At 41.3% G+C, this 26,373-nt stretch overlaps 1 long non-coding RNA gene across 1 annotated transcript in view; it reads left to right on the forward strand.

The window, feature by feature from the left end:
• LOC118318270 overlaps positions 1–23,443 on the forward strand; it is a 29,946-nt gene extending 6,503 nt beyond the window's left edge. The window contains exons 2-3 of the long non-coding RNA XR_004795658.2: positions 5,275–5,391; positions 22,062–23,443. This is a non-coding gene — a long non-coding RNA (uncharacterized LOC118318270). The remainder of the gene's footprint in view (positions 1–5,274; positions 5,392–22,061) is intronic.
• Positions 23,444–26,373: the final 2,930 nt, after the last annotated feature.

The raw sequence follows: 26,373 nt of genomic DNA on the forward strand, positions 1-26,373 counted from the left end.
AGATGGACAAGACCGTCTGGCATTTTGCCCCATCAGCCTGTGCAACTGTCGAGACAAGTTTCCCACATGTGTTTGTGGGTGGCATCAAGGCATACGGCTGCAAACAGCTCGCAGCATTTTCAAAGGCTTTGAAAAGTCGAGCAGATCTGTGCATTTATTTGTCTTACTGTTTTATGCCCAAGCACCAAAAGAGACTTCCCACGTGAATTCACCTCGCTCACTCTACAATAAACAGAGCAAGCACTGCGCTCAATCTTAATTTGGGTTGACTCTTGGTGGTAACATCGTCCGTCTTACTTATCTCCTGTGCTGCTATGAAAATATTCACAACACCTCTCCATACTCACTTACAGAATGCAAACTATGTTTAAACTTGTTAATATGAAACAAAGCGAGCTCCTTATTCCATGAGGTACCTGTGTGTCCTGGGTGTATATTACTCATGCTTCCGCATTGCTTTTCAATTACTGCAGAAGGAGCAGCCAGAAATGAGCCGCTGGCCCGCGGTGCTTCCTAAGCTTCCTGCTTCTTTGTGGGGCCTCAAACAGTAAATAATCAGGATGAATTATACATAATGGTTTGCTCTGTGGATGCTGATATAGGTGGAAATCCAAAAGCATTGCAGCCTAATAAATGAGGTCTGTGGTACAAGAGATGTTGCACACAAAGCAAGAAATGATAACTTGTGCATACAGTATATTCGCAATGTATAATAGCCGGACAGAGACGCTGTAACTGTTTTACCATTAATACCCAGTCTCTTCTGTTCACATGGGAAACTGGTTTTAAGTATTTAGTCATGCTGCACATTATTTTAAATACGTTTTTCAGGTGTCACAGGTGTTATGGTCACCCTGCGAGTTACAACGACTCTGGGCAAAGACTGGAACGGATGAAAAGTTACAGTACGTCTGTTGAGCAGTAGATACTGGAAACAGAAGCAATCAGCTACGTTAAAGCATTTGTGACAAAATCACTTGAATTTGACAGCCCATTGTGGATGTACCGGTTAAATGGGTCCAGGAAATGCCCGTTGGGAGTTTTATTGTTTAAGCAACTGTTTACTCTTATGTGCCAGATTTCTAGTAGCTTATATGTGGCTGCCATTTGATCGTGGCGTTTTAAAAATAAAGGCCAAAATATATCTTCTGCATTTTTGTTTTTTTGTTTTTTCGTAGGTACAGAATATATCACATCACGTACAGTTATATTCATAATCTCATCTCCTCAAACAGGATTTGCTTGTTGTTACTTCACTTTCACTTCACACGAAATTCAGTCAGTGGTGCAGTATAAAAGTGTGATGTGGAAATGTTTGAAAATCTGTAGTGAACGTACTGTACACTGAGAATGGACATTTCAGTGACGCAGGAGATCTTGTGTCCGTCTGCTAAACATTTTTAAATGAACAATATTTGCACATTTATTGAATTTGGGTGTTTGTTTTTCACTCCTTGCATTGGCCTTGAACGTTGGCATTGGACATAAATTGTGAGATGGGAAATCTTCCAATATGCACATAATTCATAGGCGTACTGGGTTGTACAATGATGGGAAACATTTTTTTGCAGAGATTAAAAACTTGTGTTCCTCCTTAAATTATTCAAATTGTTGAGATAATTACTCACTGCTTGCACGAGACGATGCCACTTTCATTCTTCTCCAGCCATACTAAGTGTGTGATTTGAAGCTATAGAAGTGGCAAAGAGAAGATGGGCTTAAGGTGCCGTCGCACAATAATAAAAGTCCCATTTGAAGGCAGATACTGTACCTATGTGGGAAAGGCTGGTGTAATCAGGGTATTCAGAAACCCACAATAGAGCGACAATGGAACCAGCCACGTGTGGCTGTAGATGTGACAGAAGTTCAGCTCCTCAATTTTCTTGGACAAAGCAGCCATTTATGCCTTGTTCCACAGAGGAGGAATGTGACGTTAGCAAAGAGATTTTACCTGAATGGAGTTATGGGTACAGTAGTTCATATAAGTTATGCTGAGCTGAGCTAATGTGTTTGGTTTTATTCCGACAGTTAAGGTTTGAAAATAATCTACTTAAAATATATTTATTATTATGATAATATGTGAAAGGCAGAAGCTGCAGTAGGGAAGGATCGAAGGGTTGGTTTGTTTTTCACAAGGGGCTATGAGAGGAGGAAGCAGGAACGTGAGTGTCAGGTTATGATGACAGCTCTGGCTTTTGATCAGCGAATCTCAGTGTGGCATGTTGTGACCAGTGGATGATGTGGGACTGGAGTGACAGGAAAAGATCCATGCATACAGCAACAGCGAGGAAAGGCCTTGTCACATCTGTTTCTCTCAGCCCTCCTGTGAGGATGTACACTCGCTGTACACCGATGCATGAATTCATTGGCATCATCTCATACTGTGAGGTTTTTTTTAATTCTATATTTATGTATTTCACCATGTGGAAAAAATAAATGTGGGCGATGCATTAACACAGTAGTAAATGTGACAATTTTTATGCAGTCTCACAGAAACTGAACTAAGTTCAAGCATTAGAAAAACAGTGTTACTGTAAGAAGAAACAGTAATGCCATTCTTCACTTATATCTTTGACAAAATCTTACAAACAAAATAAAAAAAATCATGAAAAAGATGGATCCCAATAAAAGCTCTTTTACACTGTGTGATTTCAAAGGTTCCCTGTGGAGTGTTCTATTTTTCTTTCTATGCAGCTGTTTGTCTATGAGTGGGTCCTCGTGAGTGATATGATACACACTCCTGCTCATAGTCCACTGAACAACAGGAGGCGATAACACGCTGAGATGTGCTGCAATGCAACAACCAGCGCAGTAAAGAAAAAAGACTTGTTGGGTTGTACACAGCGCTTAAATGTAAGTACTAATAAATTAGTTTTGCTCATGTTTTATGACAGAGGAAGTTGTTTGACCTCAAGGATTCACCAATGGAGTTTTGCTTGTTTACAAGAAAATTTCATAGAAGTCGTCTCAGATGAAACTTGACAATAGTGAGAGAAATGTAGTGAAATCTTTGCTCATCAAACAAAAACCCTGGTCGTAGATTGTGCATTGTGGATGTGCATGTTGTGTGGTTAACATACACCTTTGGTAAACAAAGAGTGACTGCATGTGACAGATTGTGAGCAGGACTGTGTTAGACCCACCAACATGTAAGATTGTTTTCATTTCAATGTCAATAAAATTATATAAGAAACAATGTCACAGCAAAAGGCAGAGAAGAATCAGAGGAGTGCTGTCTGGCAATCATGTATATAACCAAGTCAAAATATTTATTTTGCGTTTTTTTAAATAGTATTCATTATATTTTTTAGGCCTCAAGGAAACATGTTTTGGTGAATGGAAATATCCTACATCCCGTAAAAAGACATTTATTATAACAGTGCCAGATTACATAATTTTAAATGTTGCAATCTAATGTTCGAAACAGGGTGGATCAAACTCAATAACATAAGGTTCGCTTTTCTGCAAAGAAGTTGTCAGACTAATAAATAGTTTAATTCGATCTCTGAAAGCCAAAGGCCCCGTATTGTTGCAAATGTCAAGTGTTGTAATTGTTTTTTTCTCCCAAAAACAATGTGAAGTCTTTGATAATGAAAATAGGCAGGAGACATTTGAAATACACCAGTTTCTGAATGGACGGTCATTTGTGGCTTTTTACTTAAAATGTGTCGGTGGTCACAGACACCAACAAAAACAGAACTGAGTCAATGTGACTTCCCACTTTCACTCCTATGAATAATTAATAACTCCTGAGAGGACAAGAAGTTGACATCTAGAGGCAAAGACAGTTCCTGTCTTATATTTGTTTCTCTGTGAGCCAGAAACACATCAGATTGGGTCACATCTGCAAATATTTTGTCACTCAACTCTTGTGCTTTTGTGTTGTTCCTTTTTCCTGCGTGTCTTCTCATGCATCCAGCAAGTTGGAGACACCAAAGGACCAAAAAGATCTCAGTGCGTGAGAAAAGTACAAAACAACAGCAGACCTAATATAACAGCATTTTCTTTCTCCAAAGACAGGTGCTGCGGCTGGGAGCGAATATTGACTGTGAAAAATATAAGGCAGAAGCTATTTGCACCTTGGTGTCTGTAGCCAACAAAGGTTCAATGCGTCTCCTGGGAGACTTTTTTAAATTTGTGAACTTACATTGTGAAAGGGACAAATTTAACTCAAGGGGTGATCTTTTTCTAGACTTAAACAAGTGCCTTTGGCGCCGTAACACCAAATGAATCACCTAAGTCTAGTCAATTTCAACCTTTGGTTTCACACTGGAGTTAAACCCTGGTCCCTCGGGTGAAAGACCTGTTCATCCTCATCCACCACAAACTCTTTCCCCTTTAGACTTTGTCGCTCTTTGTACTACCTCACATGACTTTTTAAAGCCTTTCTGCCAGAAAGTGTTGTTTAATAAGTGTATGACAGTGGCAGACATTTACAACGCCACCCGGCATATGGTACATTTTTGAAACGGCACATTGCAACAATTTGTGCCATCTTGTATGCCGAAAAACAATAACCAAATGACCATCGGGGAGATCAACTAGTTGCCATGTGACTATTTTCATCCAGGTGCACATGCAAATAAAAACAGTAAACTGGCCATTTATTGTCTGAGCTGTTTTCAAAAGTGCCTGATTGGGAGGAAAATGGACAATAAAAGCAATGAAATTATGCTGATAAAGAAACATGAGGAGGAATCGCATACACCAAACGTTAAGCTAAAGACACAAACACTTAAACATTCAAGGACATACTCAATTGATTTAGAATTTGACCATATTTGGGAAAATATCTTAATGCCTATTGGAGGTTCTTTATCTGCGAAACACAATGTCAAGGTAAAGACACCAGATAATCAAAGTCTAACCACAACATGTCATCAGGTGAATACGTTCCTTCCAAAGATTAGAGCGAGTAAAGGGTCCTGAATGAAAGAAACATGGTAGAAACAGTATTGTTTGGTGTGACAGGATAACAAATCTTCCTCTCCCACTGGCCTGGTAATCCTCAGGTGGATAATAAAAAAGTGTGTGCCATAGCCTAAAAGGGAAAAAAAGATGAAGATAAATAAATAAGTGAAGAGAAGGGAAGAGACTCTGCTCAGATCCCAGGGGGATCCATTAAAGAATGTTTTCTTGAATTGAGGTTAGATGCATTGATCTCTGTCGAAGCTGGTACAGCTGAGAGTTAACACACCATGCCTGCAACTCTGACTCATTTCATACATTATTCCAATTAAATCACTGTGGCCTGCCTTCCTCTCTGCTTTTTAGGAAATCCGGAATAGGCACCTGCCACACTAACTTCAGTGTCATCACATATGACTGAAGGAGAAACACACTGCTGTCGATGTTGGAGGACAAAAAAGGAACAATAGATGGCGAACTGAGGTAATGTTTTAGCTACAGCAGGAGATAAAATGATTGAACGTCTACCATGATAAATTAGACACATTAGGAAAACGCTAATAGGTGTATTGTCCTGAACAGCAGGCCTAGTGTCATGTGATATATTGACTTGTGGCGTTGTGAGCTCAGCCATTGTCTTTGTTGCCATTTGTACAGAATGTGAAAGGAAAACTCATTGCTTAAGCTACTTTGGCGATATGTTTTGGCATATACGAGGGCTTGAGAGGCAAATTCACTTAAGCTCAAACTCAAAGTGTGTACTCGAATGTGAACATCGTAAACTTTGACACTTCTGAAACCTTACATTAGACTCACTGAGTGGTTCACTCTAGAAAGCAAAGCATGAGATTTCTTTGCGGTTGAACTTTACTTAGATTTTCCTTTTATCCACTGCCTTTCTGAGTTCAAGAATGAATTTTAAAGCTTGATCAAGCCAACATGAAGAAGTCCTTAAAGTGCTCAAAATAACTGAAAGCTGAGCATCTACGAGTCCGTTTCAAATAACAATTTCAAGGTGAACGATGCACTTTCAATCTCAGTGTCTGTTTGCATTCCTTTCAGTGGCTGAGGAAGCCACTGCAACTTAAGAACACATTCACACAGACAAAACACAATTAAGAAACAATCTTCATCAGTTTGACAATGCATGAGCTGCAAATACACACAAAACCACCAAATAAATAAACCAAATACGACAGAACACAAAATAAAGCTGATTCTGATATAGTATATGGCATAGTTTCAATAATAAACTTCAGATAGTCACATCACTCCATTAGAATTCATCCTCTGCAGACCATGAATGTCTTCAACAAAGACATACTTGTACATAGAGTTGCGATAGATGTGGCAGTCACAAGCGACATTAACATCACTGCCAGTGGTGATTGGAGCACTCGGGGCTGTAACCCCCAAACTGTTCAGAACGGTGCAGTCCAGCCAAGATACTGTGCAGAACCCACTGGTAGAGGACCCGAGCTTGAAGGAGGAAACACCAGACTGCCCACATGGAGCAAGTGCGGAAAAATCCCCCCACTCCTTAAAAAGAGTCTTAGAAACCTCCCACGACCAGACCTGCATATCAATCGACACCAGGTGGGGTTTTGACCCCAATGTTAAGAAAATCGAAGTTAAGGTCAGCATTGGTGTAAAAATAATGCTGATTTTAGAACCTGCGTGTTGCTTTTGGATTAAAACACCTACATCAGCCACCTGCTGTTGAGCTGCCACACTTAAATTTCACTGTCAAACTAGCAGAGGAATGGAGGCATTACAGCCACCGCTCAATAACACAAAAACAAATTGTTTCTGTTGTTTCCCACAGGAGCAATATGCATGACGCTAACTGACAGTGGGATCAAATTGCTTTTTTCAGTGTGTTCGTTTCACCTTACTATACCCATCCACCGTGCACAAACACCGCCATAAAAATGCCACTGTGCAATCAGACCAAGCTATGTGATTACAAGCAGAAAATGTATTTCCATGTTTCCTGTCAGAGTGCGGGATGATGCGAGGGGCGGCGTGTGCAAATCGTCTGATGCAAGCTCGGGTCACTAAAACCGAACTTTAGTGAACCTGGAAGACTGATATTACTAACGTTAGTCAACAAGCAGCTTTTATAGATATGACCTCAGTGGACCAGTGAGGATTCGCTGGACAAAACCCCCACATCAAACATATTTTCTTCTTGGTGGGAGACATCAAAGGAAATGGTTTTCCAGGATGGGTAGCATGTTTGAAAGCAACATACAAATATTTAATTTCATTCAAATCTCCACGGAGAGAGAGTACTGAAATCAAGATATCCATTGGTGAAGCTAAGATATTCTGCTACACGGTTATCTGTTTTCTCTCTCTCTCTCTCTCTCTCTCTGAAATAAAGAAACATCAGTTCCCTGGACATGGCAACCTGAACAAACTGACCATGTGTACCGACCAAGACCTTCTGCATAGACAACAAAAACAAGCCACGGTTCACTGCCAGACCAAGAAAACATTGTCAGGCCAAGGAGGAGGCCTACAGAAGTAGAGATCAGGAGAGGAGCCCCGTACAAGCAGGACAAAAACTGACTGACGACAGGGATCACAGCGACTAAAAGAAACTACACTGGCTGAAAAACAGGTTTTCAGCCCATGGCTCTCCATCAGTGTGGAGAAGCCTTCAACACATCACAGGCTACGTCCACATATGTAGTAGTAAAACAGATCTATTTTCCTATGTGAACACCTAGTGTCCTCACTACACCCTAGTATCTGAGCCTCTGAAACAGAGACTTCTGGAAACAATGCTGGTGCCTTTTAGTTTGGAAACTCAGTGACGCAGACGCCCATGTTCCCCTTCCTGACTGGGTCTTATTAGAGCTACTCTACTATAGCTCCTCTTGTTTCTCTAGAGAGTTATTACACCCAGCAGCAGGTGAGGCTGGGAAAGTCATCTGAAGTTTATACCGACAGTCAGCACTGGTGCCCCCCGAGAATGTGTTCTTTCCCCACTGCTCTTCTCCCTAAATGCTAACGATTGCACCGACAAGGATCCAGCTGTAACATTCCTGAAGTTTGCACTATGGACACTATTCTTATTGAACTCATCCAATATAGCGATGAATCTGCATATGGACAGGATGTTGATGTCGCTCTGGAGCACTCAGAACAAGAGGTGAACACACTCAAGACTGTGGGAATGACAGTGGACTTTAGGAGGAGGATATATTGTAAACTGTATATTCCTTGTATATTGTCTGTGAATGATAGGTAAATTATAAGTATATTTCTTGATCATCACCAATGACCAGAATCAAACTCTCTGTGTGTTAGATTATATGCTAAGCCAGTAACACTGATTCCCAAACTAATACAGGAAATTAGAAAAACACAGAGAAAGTGAAGAAATAGACTGAATCAGCTGGGAACAACAGAGAGGTGGAAGATTTGACTACTAAGCACTTTTTTAATGCAGTTTGCTGTTGTCTCAGTGAAAATGCAGAGCCTTCTGCTGCCATTCATCTATCGATCCTTGTGTGGCTGATGGAGCTGTCGAGAAAAGAGGTGATGGACAAGTCAAAGAGATGCAGCGGAGAGTAATGGATGGAGGGAGAGAGGGGTTCTGCCGTCTTTTAGTGCAGCTCCATACACCGCAAACTATAGATTGAGGACATATGCTAAAGCCTGGCTGTAAGGAACACACACACACACACACACACACACACAGATAACAGCAGCATTTACTGGAGGAGAACACAGCTCAGCACATCATTGTCTCCTAATGGGAGCAGGTTACTTTGCCTCCCCAGTGCTACACAAGGACTCGCTGTACTCTGTGTGTGTGTCTGTGTGTGTGAGAGGGTGGGGGGAATACATAAACAATGCACTTGATGGTAGGAGGGGAGTAAACATTCATTAATTTAAGGGTGGAACATGTTTAGTTGCTGCATGTAATTTGTGTGTTTCTATTTATGGCCAAGAAATCTCAGCCCCAATTAATGTGTGAAACAATATTCTTAGGGTTCTTTGCATCATAAATATGCAAATAGTCTTTTGATACTTCTTGTTTTTACAGTGCAAACTCTAAATTGGCTTTGTGCGGCATACACAGAACAACAGCTCTCAGCCTCTATGACATGCATTTCATAACATAATTTTTCTTTCATGGATGCTTATCCTCCATTGACTCAACTGTAATCATATTACAGGGAATGTAGTGATTCATTTGACCTTCTCTGTATTCATAGTGGGGACCCAGCTGTAATGTAATATCAGGCTACATAATCTAATGTGTGATATAATTACGCCATTTCTTACTCTAGACAACAGAACGCCTTGAAAATGATCATATCACTTAGTAGAGGCCGAAATATTATATTTAAGTACATGAGAGAATCAAACAGTGTTTTGACAGACATTTTTTACCGAAGCAAAAAAAGAGTATAACCACTGCATGGTAAACAGCTTGTATGAACATGTACTGCTTTATTCATACTCCCGAAAATAATTTTGAATTATAATTACAATGAAAAAAAGAGAAAAAAAATACTCCAAGATTTTTCTTGCGTCCCTGCTTTCAGTCTGCATCTGCAAACTTCCTGCTTTCTACTAATGGAAAATGCATGCGGGATTGCAGCAGAGGCTCCAATCCATTTTAATCCTGAAGGCAATTACGTCGTGGGGTTTTAGGGTCAGTTGTGCTGTTGATTGATGGCAAGAAAAAGTCACTTTAACAAAGTGACATGAACTTCAACCACCTGGCTGCAGCACCAAACGTGTTGCTTGATGCACAGAGACAAAGCTTTAATGCTTTTTTAATGCATTCAATGAAGGAATACAAAATGGAGAAATAATGATTGTGCCTCTGATAGGCCCTATGTGTCAACATCACTGATGCCTTTTGAATTACAAATGGATTCCTTAATTTATATGGACCATTTGCTCCTCTTGCCTAATACGAACCATGTCATGCCATCACCATCAGCAGCTCTGATGACACACATTCTGAAACGGATTGGTGTTATTGATCAGCGACATATTGGCAATGCCCGAAAAGCCAGGCTTGTTTGTGGGGAGAATCATTCGCTTCGCTGTTTTCTTCTTGCTCCCTTGAAAGAGCCATGCTCTGTATCCTAGCAACAGGACTCACCCCCCCCCCCCCCCCCCCCCCCTCCTGTCTGTAGAGTCAGTCGCAGGAGCAAGGGCGAGAGCACAGAACTCCCACTGTCTCCTGTCACTGTCACCACATACTGTTCAGATTCAGCTCACATGTTTGGTCCAAATTATATGTAGATGACTTAATGTCATGTCAAGGGCCTTATTCATGAACCTTACTTGACTGACACACAGTATATGATCTATTGCATGCAGTGTTAAAGCTAGTTTTACCTACTTTGTATACTTTAGAGTAGATTCATCTGTCATTAGTTCTGCACATGTAATTTTAAAGGTCCTGCGTGTAGGATTTAGGGGGAACTTTTGGAAGAAAGGGAACATAATATTCAAAATAATAACCAATAAGTTAGTTTTAGCACAAGCAAATATGCGATTAAAATCCTTCCTTCACATTTATGCATTAATAATAATCAGCAGCTGCCCAATGGCCTTACGGGATGGTTGCTACCGGTGGCTTCATGACCAGGTGGTGAAGGCAGTTGCCTAGAGTGTTTCCTCAGCCATAACAACCAGCAGCCCCCGCCCCCCAGAAGCAAATCACATTCATCAAGGCAGGAGAGTAGTCCAAACCACAACCTGCAGCTGCTGCGGGTATACTCTCCGCCGCAAAATACTGGCAGTTAATGGTTGTGACCTAAGCAAGCAACTCAAGCCACAGAACACTGCAACCAGACATTGTCATTTTGTCAGGGGCCTCAAGGCAACTGACCCTGATAGAACTGACAGTGCCCTGAGGAGACCACATAGAGGAGACATTCGAAAGGAAGTTTGAATGCCCCCTGTGCCAGGGACTTCTGGAGGATTGCTAGGAACGGGATTGGCGAGTGCACTGCCACCCAGTGGTAGTAGGCTGTAGAGGCGTCGCTGATTGCTCGCTCTACAGAGCCTATACTGTACCCAGTTGGGCATGAGTGGGCCACTCAGAAGGACAGCTATCAGGACTGCAACAGAAGCAGCAGAGAGAGCTTTCAGGTGGCTGTGGGTTAAAAAGGGTGATCCGTTGCCCTTCTGCTGGGACGCAAGTCGGGCCTTGATCAACCTCAGCTGGGTCGCCTGGGCAAGGGTGTAAGATGTTGTTAGATCAGAAACACCCTGAGAAACCCAGGAAACATCACTTGTGATGCGTCCCAGCACATCCGTAGGATTTATTTATCAACTATCCGATAATGAAGTTGGCAACACAGATGGCGCCGTTCTGCAATCTCGAGTGTTTTTTCTCTACATTTGTTCATTTATTCAGTCTTCTATTCAGCGCACCGAACTTGTTTTAGCTGCGCGTCTCCTGCATTTATATATTTCTTCACATTTATTTCTGGCATCGCTATGAGAGCAACAGAAGAGGAAACCCCTTTGTATGCCCATGCATACTAGAGATACTAAGCTGATTCTGCTACTAATAATATAACAGGGGCCATTCTTTTGCGTCAGTACTTGCACTTGCACTTTAAATACATTAAACGGTTAATACTATTTTTACTTTCGTGAGATTTTGAATGCAGGGCCTTTACTTCTGAGATTGTTTTTACATTATTATTTTTTACTTTTGCTTAAAGCTGCTCTAATTATATGCATATTAAAAATGGCTGAAATGACTGTTTGATGTGAAATTGATTGCTGGTCGAAAATAAACCCAGATAATTATCACCTAACTGCAAATTCCCTCAGTTCTACAGTGCATTGTAGTTTTCACCTGCTTTTGTTTGTTAGTTGGTGGGTTTACACAAAAATTACCATTTCTATGAACTTTTTTTGGGGGGGGGGTGCTTTCACTGTTCTGGTTCAAATATCATTGTCATGTTTAAGATGCAGCAGGAAGCTGTTCACAATGAAAAGCTCTTAAACACCACTAGCTACTAGATGACGAAGATATTATATATTTTATATATTATATTATATTGGAAGTATTTAGCAGCTAAAGAGACAAGTATTACCCATGAGAGTAGTTAGAGACCAAAGAAGAGACGAGAAAGGGAATTATTGGACTAATAGTTAAATCATTAGTATAATGTACTGTACATTATACTTGTATGTTGCTATGTAAAGGAAAACAACATTTGAGCACCACCTGCGTGTTGGTCCTTAAGACATATACGCATTTGAAGTTAGTCCTTTTAGTGGACCATTCCTCAACTCCACCTCGAGTCTCAGTAGCCATGCATAATATCATGCAAAAAAGATCAACTGGACACCAATCTGCCGAGCTCCGGCAGAAAGCCGGAATGATTTCCTGGACGATTCACAACACACTTCAGAAATGCAATGTATTCAGAATCCTTGTGGCTTCAAAGCTCTGTCCTTTCCTTTCAAGTCTGCCATTAACATACAAACCATCAAATTTGCTGCAGAACAGGCTGAACATAACAAAAAAGTGAAAACGTATCTGAATGTTTTCCTTCCAGTATGGGATAATGTTGAGGATATCTTTGATGGTACAAGGTCTCCACGATGGCCCATTGGAATGGTTCCTGCTGGGAGTTGGTCCCATCAGGCCATGATATCCACCCATTTAGAGTCAGCAGCTAAAGGGGCTCATTTGCCCTTGTTTCCTGACTCCTCTACACTGGGCATTTGGTGACCAGACAGCAACAAATGGTGACAAAGTAACTATCGTGCCTTCCTTGGATATGAGACAGAAACAACTGATAGTAATTGTGGTTGTTGCCAAGACAATCGAAATGCTGTAACAAGAATCATTTGGATTTCCGTTTATTTCTATGGGTCAGATGATTGCCGGGTAGCTGGAGTGCTTGACTATGGTCTGTGCCTTGACTACAACTGCAGGACAGTTTTTATGTTTCCCAGGTTTTTTTTAGGTTTTTTAACTAGGGATGGGAATCAAAAAATGGTTCAAGTTGAGAACTGGTTCCAAATTGTGGAACTGGTTCCAAACCGCCTCAGTCATCTGCCTCAGTATGCTTTTCAGAAACTTGTCGGGTATGCAAGTTGCATAGGGCTCTGCAAGTTACGCTCAGGCCACACCTCACCCTCATGTCAATCATGTCAGAATAATGATACTTTAGTATGTCATCTCTACGTACTCTCCTTAGGCTTTCTTTTTCTTTTTTTCCTCTCATTCATATTATTTCTGGTTTTGGTTTGGTGTCACTTACATTCCCTGTTGTTTCAGATTCCACTTCCTGCCCTCGTCGTGTGTACCATATGTGTTTGTCGCAATAAAGACTGATTTTTGAGATTTTCTGTGCAGAATAAGGCAAAACAAGGATTTCTTTTCTAAATATTTTTGCACAACCATTTCTGAATTATTTTGTGAATATAGTCATTCAAAGATTTTCTATGGTCTATTTTGTCACCTTTGGAGTACATTTTGTAATCCATATGAACAAAATCTGCTGTAGAAAATTTAAGTTGTAACATATTTGCAAATGTCACACATTTGTCAACAATTTATACATCAGAGTAAAAGAAACTTAAGGCAAATCACAGATTTTCCCAATGGAAAAAAAAGGTACGCCATGTCTTTTATTAATGTTGTAATATTCATATGATATTATGTTATTTAAAGCTTTTATGTCTGACAGGGTGCAATTTTTAAGCCTTTTCATTTAAATGTGTGCCATTAGCCTTTTGTGCTCCCGTCTCAGACATTTTTCAAATTATGCTGTTTTCATATTACCGTCCATGCGTGACATGAGCTGCCGATAAACTCTTCCTAGACTTATATCAACGTGTCGTTTATAGTTATTATAGCTCACTTTGCATACACAAGACACTTGGCATTCTATCTTTTTAGTTGCCTCCCCCCCCAACCACCCCACAACTCACAACCCTTATTATTTTCTAATAGAAGATAGGAGTAATCAGTTCGATGAGAGAGGACACAATCAACGTAAACAGAGTTACCAATTAGCAATAAAACGTTCACTTCATTTGCATGCAGTAATATATTCTTCTTGGAAGCTGGATGAACTGTGGCCACACAGTTACACACAGCCAAATTTAGAATTTCTACACACAGTTCAAAAATTATATGAGAATTAATAGAGTATATTTTATAGATAGCACATACATTTTACTGACACCTTTGTCTATGATTGGCCACAAACCTAAATAGTTTATTGCTTATATCGATTGGGGTATTACATAAATTATATTTAAAATATTTGCCACATAAAAAGGTATTACCTGAGTTGTCCCCCAAATTTTGGCAGCTATTCTGACCCTGAACCTGGAAAATCATTCTAATGAATTTTATTCACAAAACCTGTTATCCACCCATATTTAGAGTTGGTAATCCATCAACACTACTTTTAATCACATCATTAGCAGAAATATTGACATGTTAATGGATAATGTGCAATCAATATTGTAATTACAAGCTTCATGTAATTACAAGCTTTAAATTACACACAATAGGCAGGATATGTATGTGTTCTAGTTTGTAATTGGATGTCGCCAACAACATTTCACTGAGGTTTCTTCAGTGTGACAAGTAAGTAAACAACAAGTAATGAACCTCCTGACAGTTTATCAAGTTGCTTGTTGTGTGAATACACTGTTGTATTGTCCTTATAAGCCTCAAGTGCAGCCTGATGCATCTCAGACCACAGTGGTTATTTTATTTCTATTATAGGCGTCGGCCCAGTGGAATAGCCATACAAGTGGTGTTTTTCAGATCTGGGTTGGAGACCTAAAATCAAACCAATTAATGCCCCATATTTATGAATGACCCGGATTTTATGTTAATAATGTCATGTAACAAAACTAGGCTCGTATGGTACACAATGCTGCCTGAATTGGTTTCAGTTCTGACATGGAAACTGCTGGGGAATGTGTTGTTTTCTAAAATTCCCATTCATTGGTGCAAGGTGTGGAGTGATTAAATATGCATTTAATCAGGATATACTGTATATGTGCCTTAATTGGACATTTGAGACCTTTCCTTATTTTTGCCCTTGGTCAGTTCAGGTGCCTCGTGGTACAGCTCTTGTTCCTGACTAAGTGCCCCTCTGGCTGATCCAGGTGCCCTCTTGATCCCTGGTTGGTTCTGTTTCTACTGTCATGGCACCATAGGGCAAAAACGAGCCTTTGTCTCAGACCAACTAAAGAGATGCCCCCTTTCACAGTCCCTCAGAGAGCCTCTTCACATCACTGTTCCCATTTGATGATATTAAATCAGGTCACTCTGACTCCTCCCAATGCTGTATTTGGGTTGCCCAAAAAAAAAATCTACTGTGTCCACATGTAAACGACAGATTCATACATATATACAGCAGCGCGACCAACTTCTTCTTAAAGGTCAGAGAAAAAAAGGGTGCGTTGCTGTGTAGTTTATTATAGAAAACCTCAATTATCAACACTAAATCAAAACACAATCTTTCCCTTACCTTAATTAAAGGGCTTTTATCACCTTATGCCCAGGCAGGACTCAAGATGGAGGCTATTCGACTGTAATATCATGTCTGTCTATGCATTTAATAACATTAACATTTCTGAATTGTATAAGTTGCACAGTCTTAAGAACTGCAGTTTCTGTAGCAACAACAGCTAAGGCTCTGATGTGGGAGGAAGACAACAAGAGGACCTTTCGTGTTGCCCGCAAAACAGTTTTGGCAAACACTAAGACGTCTCCGAGGAAACAGTGGTTCGCCCAGACTGTACAAATCAAAGGTGTTGAACTGCTGACCTTGACTGGACATGTAATTTGAATTTAAAAAACAACCACACATTTTAGCCTACAGTTTTACTAACATAATGCATGGCAACATTACACCTCCTGTTGACATCTGTTCATATGAGATTAGACATAACATTTATTTTAACATTTACGGAAAGACTGTGCAGGAAAAAAAAGTTTTTGTGATATTGAAATTCAAAAACTGGACTACTACTTACTACTCATACACAGGTATTTAAGCCATAGTGAGGGTTTTTGAGCCTGCATGAGCATTTCCTTTGGTGGGAAGGCTTTGAAGACAGGACTCAAACGTCCCTGCAAAACAAAGAAAATATAATTGTTTACATTTTCTCTCCAGAACTGCAGCTTTAAACTTTTAATCATTTTTATGGTATTTGGAACAACAGTATTTGTTCTTCCAACAAGCAAATGACTCAACTCTTGAACTGCAGTGGTGCCTGTGAAAATGGAAAATGCAAACACTGTAAATATTCCTTTCACTGACATCAAAAACCTCAGCATACAGCGAGCGGACAAACTATTTTAAATTACACAGAAAAACACAAGGAAAGTGTTACAACTAAGTCCTTTAATGCTTTCAGGACTTTGTTTAGGTGGTGGGTGTTGACAATGCAGAGGGTATAAAAAACATTTCCACTTGTTGAAATCTCAAGTTTTTGGCCAATGGGAAGCATCCTGAAGAAATAGCGGAGAGTATGTAATCATTCTCAAAGGGTGAAATCTGCCAGCCCTCTAACTGCCTCTAGGAGGAGGCTGCCAGCGTGTGGAGATGGCAGTCGTCCTGTGATTTTTGGTTTTCTGAATTGTCTGTTTGGTGAGTGAATCAAAAGACCAACGCAAATTCAAGGGGGACTGAATGACTTAGATTACTGAGTCCCTAAAGCTCTTACATTTTCATGGGATATTTTCCCTAATATTCATCATCATACAAGACAATTAACCACTTTTTCATGTTAGGTTTAATGGTTTTTGTACTCTAAAAGTCTTTTAATAACCTTACCTTTTACATCCCTGCCAGATCAGTGCAGTGATAGCACTGTTTCCCAATGTCTTGGTTAGGTTGGGTCAGTGTTAAAATGGCTCTATCAAGCATTTGTCTGTTGGCCAAGTGCATCAGGAGAAAGAGATTCATGAGGTCATTCTGCTACTGTCGCCGCAAAGAACCTGTTTGAAGCAGAATGCTCTTTTACTGGAATTATAAATGTTTGAACTGAGCACAGTGCTCATGCCAGTTGTCTCAGCAGTGCATCCAATTCCTCTCCTTTGTAAACATTGAGAAAAAGAATCCAGCTCTGTAACAAGAGGTCCCTGCAGTGGGTTAGCCAGGAACTGAGCTGACTCAATCTATTTGACTTTCTCTGTGGGGCACATAGAGACCCGGGCAGGCAACAAGGTCCTTGGGCTTGGCCCACATTGATCTGAAAATTCAGTGTTGGACTGCCGGCCAACTCTTAAATATTTGGTTTTAATTACTGCCACAACCTTTACTCTGGCCGGTTACTGCTGAAACATAATCCCCAAGGGGCTCAAGCAGCCACAGCCAGGGCATCACACCATTATTCAACCATAGAGGGGATGGCAGCCATTCCCTTACCCAGGCATTTTTTATCTGGGAAATGGGACACAGCCACAGCAGATTATATAGGCTGCCTCTGACAAAGAGCAATAGAAAATAGTGAGATGAGAGACACTCCATAACCCTTAATTATACAGCAGCTAAGTTCGACTGAGCAGTGTGGCTTATCTCTCTGGTGGGGCTGCTGGATTTTTGAACTTCTCATTTGATTACTTGCCCTGTTCACCTGTCTGCCTCAACAGCCCACAGCTACTCTAATGAAGGTGTGCGCTGTTCTTCTCACAGATCTCGAGATGACTTTATAATTTTGCCTCCTATTGTCCATGATAGGATGGGGGTGGTAGAGAGAAATCCTATTGTAGATCAGTCGCCTAGGGGTAACATCTGCCTGTGTGTGAGTCTTCTCCTCAGCTGGGTCCTGACACTGATTATATGGGACATTTCTACTGTTCATTCTTGCATTAATTAACCATTAGCATTGATGGGGCAAAAAGAAAAAAAAAGAAGCATTTTCCATTTGGGATTTATTTAGAATAGCCTGCTCCAGAGATTCTTTGTTGTTTTTCCCGAGGCTGCAGCATCCCATGATACAAAAGAAATGTTTTATAGTGAGGGCCAGGGAAACTTGCCTTCAGCACGCATTTTTATAAAACTGCCAATGGGATGTAACAAACTTTTTGGCACAAACAGATACAGTATGTTTGGTGTGAAGAAAACATTCCTTTTCAGCTTTCCAATACAGTCTTCAATACTTGCATGGACAATGTTGGAGTCTGATTAATTATAATATCTGTTATTTTTTATGAAATGTACCAATATTCTGTGTGCGTTGTATTACTTTCCCAACACTACCCTTTAAAAACTTTTCTTTTTTGCTATAGGAAAATCATTATCCCCTTGGTGTGAGATTAAGAAAGCATGAAAGGGTGAGGAAGTGCAAAGTGTGTTTTACATATTGGCCTCTAATCCCGACACTCCAATAATTGGACTCCATCACGTGTTTCCTTTGATGTATTTCTATCTTGGTAACCACAAAGCCATATCTACAACATGTCGTGCAGAGACAAAAACGCTCTTGTTTTTGTTACCGCTCTCCAAAAACCAGTGTGTACGTCTCTCACAACAATGATCACACTCTTGAGTTGAGCCTTGAGTATGAGTAGTGCATTAGCTACGGGGGTCAATATCGTCTATACCTGTGATCCTATCACTTTCTGATTAAAGATGTCAGTGAGGCCCCGGAGGTGACAGATTGCAGGGATCCTGGCATCCCTGGGTATTTCTGGTGCAGGGACAGGTGCAGCATGCCTAGGAGACTTGGAGGGAGAAGGGGGGGGGGGGGGGAGAAATGGAAAGCGTGAAAGGAGGGGAACTGGGAGCAAGAGCTGTTCATCGATGCCCTGTGGATAGCCTACATCATCCACTACCTGGGCTGGGCTCCAGACCTCATTTGTGTCAGGCAGAGACGCCTGATACTCTCAGTGTGATTGTAAAAGGCCCATCACAAATGGGTTCACGACAGGCAGCAGACAACACCCATCACTGAGACAGAGCCAATACAGGTCAGGCATTTAGTACTGTAGGGAATCAGGTGGACTTGCAACCACATCGACAACCCTTTTAGTCCACACGGAACCGATGGCGCACATTGATCAAACGCCACAGGACTGCCGCGACAATGTAACACTGTGAGGGACGGAGGCACTGTTAGAGTTCATCAGGCCCCCCTCTAAACCTGATCCATCTGTTCCCACTGGTCACTTGACTCTGACTTGTCATTCAGTGAGCACTACAAACAGTCGGACCGTCTGTTTGTTCTAACCATGCCACATGGAAAGCTTCAGGCTGTCTGTTTGATATTTAAAGACACAATATCCATCTCAGATAGATAGATAGATAGATAGATAGATAGATGGATACAAAACTCAAAGGACCTCATAAATAACACTGTTCGCAGCCCTGAAGCAGTAACAGAAAACTCAATGTGATTTCACATAGCTCAGAGTCATAGTATTTTATTTTTCCTCATAAATAGCCGACTGTGTGAGGTACAGGTAGCCCTCAAACACATACTGTATCATACAGACATTCACAATCACATACTGTATATTGGAGTTCCATTCCATTAACTCTGGTGTTGTGTTTCATGTCCTGGAGACCTTGACCCCTTTAATGAAAAAAAAAAACACTTTTGTTTGACATTGTTTTATCACCATGATACCTCTACATCTGATGTTGACAGTATTTTTGGGACTTTGGTTTATGGTGCTTCGATGCAAACCTGTCCTCCACTTTGAGGTACATTACTTTTATATTTATAGTATTTTGTGTATTTCGATATTTCTGTTGTGTTGAATGTTGTCCTGTCTGTCGTGTTGCACTATGAACAAGAAAAATTACCAAATGACAATGAAACGATAACATTTACTGAGGTCAATGCAACATAATTTAGAAAACATGACATATTTCCCTGTTTGGTATAAATGCTTTATGTGGCTTATGTATTGTCTTGAGAGGGAATACCACTGACATATTATGTAAAGATATTGTGTTTAATAAAAAGATATTTCACAGAAAATATCTTTAACAGATAAAGCCAACATCATTGGGGTCGATGGAGCCCCAAATTAAAAAATGAATAGAGTAAATGCCAACAATGCACAAGGGTGTTGCACGCCCATCTGAGCTCTGCCTAGCAACAGAGGTAGTGACTGACAATGTCAGGCATGGCACAGTGTTTGAGGGAGGCTGGCAGAAGTTGGATTAGCGTTTAGGCTTTGTGATTAAGATACCCAGTACCCGCAGTGTGTGCCCTTTGGCAGACAACCCTCTGAGGTCTCACACATGGACATGATGATATGCCAGGGTGACTGGCGCAGCGCCACTGCCCATTGCCTCTGGTCATGAAAGACATGGAAAATCATCAGGGGCTGAACTGGCACAGACCAATCCTCTGAGATTTCTCTCACATATGGACGAAAATGGCATCACAGATGAGCGATGAACGAAGTCTATGCAGTCTGTGGCCATGTGTCTGTTGATGTCTTGGGGAAATCAATTCCAGAGATGTGGGGGATAAGCATTGCAACAGGATAATCCTAGATTATTTCCCTGGGAATGGCTGGGTAATCAAGTGTCCCAGATTGAAATGTGTCAAAGTGACCAAACCAGCTTCATGGACTTCATGACTGACATCCGTAAAATACTGTATATTTCAGATTAACAAAGACAGACCCATCTCTAGTCGATAGAGAAATATCAAAACAGGCTAAATCAAGGAGCCGTCATCCCAATTGAAATGACTGAAGCTAAATTATTGATCAGTTTCAGATTGATTAGTCAATAACAAACGGTGCATTCAGCATGGCTTTGCTATCACAGAGGTGTCAGTCCCTGACAATCCACATCTAAGACATCACTGCAGACGACTCACAGGTTTTTATTGCCGTCAGCAAACCCTGAGCGGAGCAGACACTCGCCTTACAAACTCATTAGCCAACCCTGATGTGATGAACTCATCAAAGGCATTGTAACGAAGCGGAGATGTGAGGAGCCAACACTCTCTGACGTTCAGCGTTTCCTGCTCTTCCCCTGTATAACCAACGTGATATGGAGTTAGCCCATAATGGAATCAGAATTAATTGTGAGTGGGTATTTCGAAATGAAAGTGTGTCAGGTTTGCCACAGAGGACGGGCGCAACAGCTGTGCGTGTTTGGATGTGGCTTCCTGGGCCTGGGCCAAGGTGACAGCCACATGAGTTGCTCTGCGCTGCCACGCATACACACAAGTACTCACAATCTCACACACGGAATGATAAGCTGGAGAAAAACACATCTCATCACATCACATACATTTACACAAACAAAGAACCATATCATGTGATGGATTCAACCAGTACTGCAAATGAAAAACTTGGCCTTCAGAGAAATCAGCTGAGGAGATGATTGGACTCTATTGGCAGGACACGAGCAAAGGACGCGGTTGAGAAGATCTAATGTAAAAGTTGTGACACGGAATGAGTGACACAGGCGGAGAGCTTGACCGAAGCGTTTCTACAATAAGTGGACGACGATCTGGCAGAGCCTTGGAGGAGAAACCGCTCCTTTTACACTGCAGCGGCTTGTGGTGTTGAATAAATGGTGAATGAATCTGGTGTGTGGGGAGACCGACGGGAAATCAGAAATTAGGAAGCCACGGCTTAGCCTGTCCTACTTCAATGATGCGTCCATGATTATAATGGTTCCGCTCAAAACTGGTGTTTTCAGCGTCAGTGTAATGGGCGGGCTTTAAATTATACTGAGTAAAAGAGTTTTTGGAAAAAAAGAAGAAAAAAAAGTAAATGCAGTAGTGATTGTTCATCAAGATTTTAATACTGAAAAACTCTAAGCTATAATCTTCTTCATTTCTGGACTGACAACGTTTAATGGGCTCCAGGGAGAGTCCACAGATACACAGTGATACTAAGAGGAGACAGGAATCATGTTCACTCAGCAGAGAGCGTCAGCGTTCAACTCTGTTTGTATCCAATTCAAATGACACCGTATGGATTTTGTCTCTTCTTGCAAATTAATCAATAACAGAAAAATAAACACTGAAATGTCAAATTTGGTTGTGTAAAACACAAGAGCAAAAATCAGCAGCTTCAACTTAAAAATATCTGTCTTCAGAGAGTTTTTACCCAACACCCATCCAGATATATCACGCTGTGTGCTTCACCACCCAGACCACTGACTCTCTCTCTCTCTCTCTCTCTCACACAGACACATCTTTTGCATGCTGAGGAGACACTCGGGGTCAGCATGCATTCTCGGGAAGGTGCTCTGTGATAAAGAGCAAAGAGGCTGGGAGCTCATTCGAAAGTGGATTGGAGGCATTATACAGAGGTTAGAGGTCAGAAGTTTAACACATTCCAACATTTCACCCTCAGTGGAGACGACAATAGAAACCTGTGCAGTTCTTACATTAAGTTTCAAGATGATGGAGATTCAGCGAGAGTGCAGAGTGTCTTTCTCTGGCTGGTTGGTAACCATAATGGTAGTACAGTCAAGCTGTAAAAGTTCAATAACGTCAGATGTGTTTTCTATTTTAATGGAAGCTAACGGTAATGTGAATGGGTTCACATTTGTTTAATATAAACCCTCTGTTTTTACACAAGTTTACACATAATCTGCATGATTACTAAAACATGCTCAATTTTGAAGTTTGTTTTTAATATGCATTGAATTTCCACAGTAAAATGCAAAAAGGGAATCAGGGAGCTACTCACAGCCACAAAAAGAGATAACGTAATGGATGAGACTGATCATTGAAGATCCTAAAGTTTAGATTTTCAGGCTCCACACGGTATCAACCTATAACCGAACAACAAACCTATTGGTTTTTTTTATCTATATGATACAAAATAATAGAAATTATAAATCTGAATATTTATGATAAAGGGAATAAAGTGTGGTAACTCATTTTTCATGACATTGGTGTCTATTTGACTGGAGTAAAGAGAGACAAGGTGTCTCTCTCTCTCTCTCTCTCTCTCTCTCTCTCTCTCTCTCTCTCTCTCTCTATATATATATATACTGTATATTGTGAAAGCTGTTTTCTTTTCTTTGCTGTTGACATTGATCATAATCCACCCTCATGATGGACATTCATGGAGCATGACTGAGTGTGAATATGACTGGATGTTTATGGGAATGAGAGACTAATGCACTGTGGCCAAATAGTGTTTGCTGAGTGATTAGGCATCCATATTTATGATTCACCACACCCATGGACTACAATTAAACCTGTATCTGTATCAACATGACAGGAAGTCATTTGGGAAACAGCGGAGGATAGGCTATCTATTGTGTCAGGCTGTTACAGTCTGAAAATAATAGGGCTTGACTCAATGAATAGGTTTTCATATTCATAATTGGCTATGCCCTGTGTCTGTGTAGTTTTCTTTGCACGCTTATCACAATAACACAGAGTGATAATCGGCTGTTATCTCAATCCCCAAAACTCTCATTTCAACAGAGGTTATTAGAGTGCGAAATAGCTAGCCATATAGCCCCTTACTATATTCCACGCACACACCACTCACTCTCAGATAGAGTATGAAATAAGAGGCCTCTCAACTATTTAATAACCCAATTTACCAATCGTGATGAAAACATATTCCCACTTACCTTTTCATCTAAAATGTGTTATGTTAAACTCAAGTATGACTGAAATTACACAAAAGTTGGGGACATCAATATTAATAAACAAGAGGCCTGTCTGCGCTAATACGTCAACAGTGTCCTCTTGTGGTGGCATGCATTTAGAAGATGCCCTGTCTGTTGAGTCCCACTGTCCCACTGTCCCAGATTTGTGCCGCTTTGCCAGGATGCCTTGACATCTGCCAGACACAATTGCACCCAGCTGTCTCCAAAGGTGGCAGCAATGCGGCATGATTGCAAAGATTTTTGGGGCTTGGAGACAATTGGAGAGTGTACCATTAGGCCATATTTATTCTCATGTCCCTCAAGATAACAACCATGACATGATTTTTGCACATCGCTCTGTCTCCCTCACATAGGAAGTTATTTATTTGCTCCACCACCATCTGTATAGATTCAACCTTAATTTAAGAATCACAAACTGTTGCTATGCTCTTAGATCACCATGTCTTCATGCATCTCTAGTATTTGACCTGCAAGTGTGACTTTGACAAATACCAGTTACAGTACAGCAAATTTCAAGTGAATCCGCCTGCTCGCTGCATCGATCTCTACATCATATCTAAGTTTCTCTTTATCTGCCTCCACAAGACTCACTATTCTGTCTGACTTCCTCTGGCTTTCTTCTCCTGCTTCCTCCTCCAACCGACCTCCTCTCGATCTACTGTGGTGATTTCAGAGGTGTCTTTGCAAGTGCATGTGTATGTTGTGTGCGTGTGTGTGTGTGTGTGTGTGTGTGTGTGTGTGTGTGTGTGTGTGTGTGTGTGTGTGTGTGTGTGTGTGTGTGTGTGTGTGTGTGTGTGTGTGTGTGTGTGTGTGTGTGTGTGTGTGTGTGTGTGTGGGTGGGTGGGTGGGTGGGTGGGTGGGTGGGTGGGTGGGCTGGTACCCAAGTCATCCCAAATGACCTTGCATCCTCATTATTCTTTGCATGCCAGGCACTTCAAAGCAAGCTGTGGGACGGCAGAGGAGAAATGATGAAGTGGTGTCTGATCTCACACTGATTCCTGCGCTGACTGATACATACATGCATGCTGCTTCATGGCACTGATACAGCCAAAATTATTACAAGAGTAGGAAGAGGAGAGCCTTTAAAGTCATCTTCACAAGTGGATGCTGTGTTTCCAGCGTTGTAAATAATTCATAACATCTTGCAACACATTTGCTAATATCACTCAGTCGTACTTTGGTGGGCTACCCCTTGTTCTTCCCACTATGACTCCAGCAGGCTGTGGCTCTCAAACCAAAAAGTATGAGTCTGCATGAATTTCCTCGGGTCCGTTGAAAATGACTGAGTCATAAATGGGGGATGGGGCTGGGGGCTAAATTTAAAAAAGGGGTTAATTGCTCGGAGGCTGCCTCTGATCTTGATCAGTACAAAGGATGGGAGCACAATTCAGATTTAGCAAAAAGTCATTTGTGGCTCTTAATATTTTCTCTGTGACATTCCCTTTGGCATCCAGCAAGATGATTTCATGAGCTGGGTTTTTTATTCAGCAGCTACACTGGAGGTAAAACCCCCACAAACCCTCCCCATCCCCATCTTTCACACATGCTCACTCTTTCTGCCTTGCTGTTACCCCTTCTCTCATTCTGACAGGCATGACATGGAAGCGGTAAGACCCACTTCTGTGCAATAGCTGGTTGTGGGCTGTGCTGCTGAGTGGCTGGCACATCACAGCACCTCTGCCTCGGGAGATAGAGTCACTTGAATTGTATTCCTCAGCCCACCGAGCGCTACTCTGGATATTATCATCAAATGGGCAGCGCAGCACGACGAGGCTGACACACCAGTTAAATCTGACATCTAATGTAAAATGAAGAGTCAACATTTTTTGCTGTGTATGCATCTGATGAGTGTGTCTTCTGTGTGTTGAGAGTGGGAATGTGTGTAGTGGGCATGGTTGTGGCAATTACAGAGTTTGTCCGTGTTTTTTAGTGCAAGTGTGCTGCATTCAAAGAGATGTGCAGAATCTGCCTTCCCGCTTTCCTTCTTCTGAGCAGGTAATTACCGGTTCACCCATGAAACTCCCAACATGGTGGTGGCGCACTGGTGATGCTGGAAAGGCGACATAGGTCATCTTGTAATTATGACTCCTTCCTTCTGCCTTTATTGTCTCTGCATAATCAGCTCCATCAGGGCTGAAATAATTGATTCTCCATTTATGCAAATGGTATTGATCTGCAGCGTAGAGGAGCAAATACTCAGCCTTGTTGTCTCTCGGTCGTGACATTTAAAATGGAATGAAGAAAGTGTTAGATTCCAGTCAGATAGCAGGATGTTTTTGTTCTGGGTCCAGTGAAAGCCTTGAGTAGCGGCGCCAGGTTGCAGGTTGTACTAACCACACCAGACACTGAATGGGAATGAGACCTTCAGATGTGTTTCATCACTGCCTGTTCGGGAGCCTTTACTATTGTGTATCAACTGATTGAGGTAAATTAGATCGCACTCATGCATGCAGCGTCTCACCAATTAATCCCACCACCAACCAGGCTGCTCTAAACACAGACTCACACAGACAAGACAGATCCAAACAGGCTCGCCCGCTCACCCACAGAGATGCATATGGGCAGTTTTGAAGTGCGGCACATTGGCACATACAACTACAGCCCAAACAACCACATGGAATTTCATATTTAAAATTCAAAATAAAGTGCGACATATCCAATCAAGCAAATGTGTGCTACTTCCATCAACTGCTATCCTCTGAAATGTGAGATATTTTGCATCTTTTGTTCAGCATAACTCTTTCCAGAAACTCAATATCACACTTTGGACTAACATTTGTATGTGAATATTTTTATCAACCTGCCCTTGGTTTGGGTCGTACACGAGAACACAAACTTCGTAGTCAAACTGCCAAAATGACAGTTC

The sequence above is a fragment of the Scophthalmus maximus genome, chromosome 13, assembly GCF_022379125.1.
Source record: "Scophthalmus maximus strain ysfricsl-2021 chromosome 13, ASM2237912v1, whole genome shotgun sequence".
Classification (NCBI taxonomy): Eukaryota; Metazoa; Chordata; class Actinopteri; order Pleuronectiformes; family Scophthalmidae; genus Scophthalmus; species Scophthalmus maximus.